This window comes from Arachis duranensis, chromosome 10, assembly GCF_000817695.3.
Source record: "Arachis duranensis cultivar V14167 chromosome 10, aradu.V14167.gnm2.J7QH, whole genome shotgun sequence".
Taxonomy (NCBI): Eukaryota; Viridiplantae; Streptophyta; class Magnoliopsida; order Fabales; family Fabaceae; genus Arachis; species Arachis duranensis.
In genome coordinates, this window is record NC_029781.3 from 55,450,529 (window position 1) to 55,453,731 (window position 3,203).

Below are 3,203 nucleotides of genomic sequence, written 5' to 3' on the forward strand. Positions count from 1 at the left end.
CTGACCCATGGGCTGTCAGATATAGGGTAGATGATCCCAACTCTACACAACTTCAGGACTTCCTTTTGAACAACCTCCTTCATTGTGGGATTCAATCTTCTTTGAGGTTGTACCACTGGTTTGGAATTCTCCTCTAAGAGTATCTTGTGTATGCATATGGCAGGGCTTATGCCTTTCAAGTCATCAATGGTCCATCCCAACGCCTCTTTGTGAGCTTTCAATACTACAAGGAGCTTTTCTTCTTCCTCTGCACTCAATGTAGAATTTATGATCACTGGGAAGCTGTCTTTTTCACCAAGAAATGCATATTTAAGATGAGGGGGTAGTGGTTTCAACTCTTGTTGTGGTGCCTCTTCTTTCATAGCTTCACTTGGTTCCTCTGATGCTTCCAATTTGTTCTCTTCTTGTCCTTTAATGTTCTGGACTTCCTCCAGTTCCACTTGATGATTTGTGTCAAGTACCTCTTCAACCAACGAATCCACTACATCAATCCTCATGCAACTTTCTTTCTCAACGGGGTGTTGCATTGCTTTGAAAACATTTATGGTCATTTGCTCATCATGCACTCTAAAAATCATTTCCCCTTTTTCCACATCAATGATTGTTCTAGCTGTAGCCAAAAAGGGTCTACCAAGAATGACTAAATTGTTTCCCTCTTCATCCATGTCTAGGACCACAAAATCAGCTGGGAGTATGAAGTTTCCCACCTTCACCAAGAGGTTCTCAACTACTCCATTTGGTATTTTGATGGATCTGTCAGCAAGTTGGAGTGACATCCTTGTGGGTTTAAGCTCTTCAATCATCATTTTCTTCATCATGGTAAGGGGCACTAGGTTAATGCTTGCTCCCAGGTCACAAAGTGATTTGTCAATGGCCATGCTCCCAATCGTGCAGGGTATGAGGAAGCTGCCAGGATCTTTGAGTTTTGGGGGTAGCCCTTTTTGAATGATGGCACTGCACTCTTGATTGAGAATCACTGTTTCTTTTTCTTGCCAACTTCTCTTCTTGGTGATCAATTCCTTAAGAAACTTTGCATACAATGGCATCTGTTCCAGAGCTTCTGCTAATGGGATGTTGATTTCAAGTTTCTTGAAGATTTCTAAGAACCTTGGGAATTGTTGGTCTTTTGCTCCTTTATGTATCCTAGTTGGGTACGGAAGCTTGGGTACATAAGCTTTTATTCCTTCATTTTTGTTTTCTTGTTGTAGATTCACATTCTCCTTGCTATCATGGTTGCTTCCTTGATTGGGTGATTTGCCTTGTGGCTTGACAGCCTCTTTGCCTTTGTTAGATGTTGAAGCCTTTTCTTCATCCTGCCTTTCCACTTGTATTTCCACTGTGTCTCACTCTTTGGGTTTTATTGCTTCTTTATTCGAACTTTCACCAACTACCTTGCCACTCCTTAACTGCAGAGCCTTACATTCTTCTCTTGGGTTGGGTATTGTATCACTTGGGAGAACATTGGTTGGTCGCTCGGCTTGTTTGGCTAATTGTCCCACTTGTCTCTCAATATTCTTCATGATGACCTCATGTTCCTTGTGTCCCTTAGCTAAGGCTTGAGTGGTTTGAGCAAGTGCTTGCAAGGTTGCTTCAAGACTTGAGATTCTAGTTTCATGATGGTCAATTGGGGGTATGATGGGGGTTGATTGTTGTTGGAAGTTGTTGGGCGGATTAGTGTGGAAATTTTGTGAGTAATTTTGTGAAGTGGATGTTGGTGCAGGAAAGTTATTTTGGTGAGTTTGTGAATTAAGATGAGGTGGTTGGTATGTGTTTTGTGTTTTTCTATATTGGTTAGTGTTTTTGGCATGGTGATTTTGGTTATTTGTGTTACGGGTGTGATTGTGGTTGTTATTCTTTTGCCAATGGTTTTCACCCCACTTTAGATTGGGATGATTTTTCCAAGATGGGTTGTATGTATCGCCATGAAATTCATCCTGAGAATTTGAAGTATTCTGCATGTACTGAACTTGTTCTTGTGGTTGTTCAACAGTGGTGCCTTCACCTTGGTTCCATTCAAGTAATGATTGATTTGTTGTGTTTACTGATGCAAGTTGCAAACCATCCATTCTCTTTGTTATCATTTCCATTTGTTGTTGGATTTGTTGGTGCATTAACTTATTTTGTGCCAAGATAGCATCAACACCTTCAAGCTCCATTACACCTTTCTTTGAGGTCAGATTATGCTGCCTCTCTGATGAGTAATAATACTGATTGTTTGCCACAATCTCAATTAGGTCTTGAGCCTCCTCGGCAGTTTTCATCATGTTGAGTGATCCTCCTGATGAGTAGTCTAGTCCCTTCCTTGCTTCTAAGCTTAAGCCTTCATAAAAGTTTTGGAGTTTGACCCAACCACTAAACATGTCAGGGGGACATCTTCTCATTAGTGCCTTATATCTTTCCCAGGCTTCATACAATGACTCCCCTTCCATTTGCCTGAAAGTTTGAACCTCTGTCTTCAACTTGATGATTCTTTGAGGAGGGTAGAACTTTGCTAGAAATCTGCCCATCACGTCATTCCAATTGTTGAGGCTTTCCTTGGGAAATGATTCTAGCCATTAAGTGGCTTTGTCCCTCAAAGAGAATGGGAATAGCAGCAACTTGTAGACATCTGGATGCACTCCATTTGTCTTCACTGTATTGCATATCCTCAGAAAAATAGATAGATTTTGATTTGGGTCTTCAAGAGGTCCCCCTCCATAAGAGCAGTTGTTCTGTACCAAAGTGATGAGCTGAGGTTTCAACTCAAAGTTATGGGCATGAACATTTGGTGTAGCAATACTGCTCCTACAATGTCTTGGATCAGGGATAGTATACGAAGATAACACCCTTCTAGGTGGTCCATCATTGTTGTTGACCCCTCCAGGAGGATTTTGCATCTCATCCCCCATGACTTGGTCTTCTCCCTCTGACTCCTCTTCACCAACTATTCCCTTTCCCCTTTCTGCTCTCCTTACCCTTCGGAAGGTTCTCTCGTCCTCAATATTAAGTCTATTGACTCCTGACATACACGAACAAAACCAAAGTCACAAGTGAGACACTCTAGAACTAGAGTGAAATTGGGGTTAGTGAAACAAAGTATCAAACAGTTAGTGGGCTTAACAAAAACAATAAAAAAAATGCCTAATCTAAACTACCATTCACTTAATCATTGTCAATCTTTTCCAATCCCCGGCAACGGCGCCAAAAACTTGATACGTAAAAAT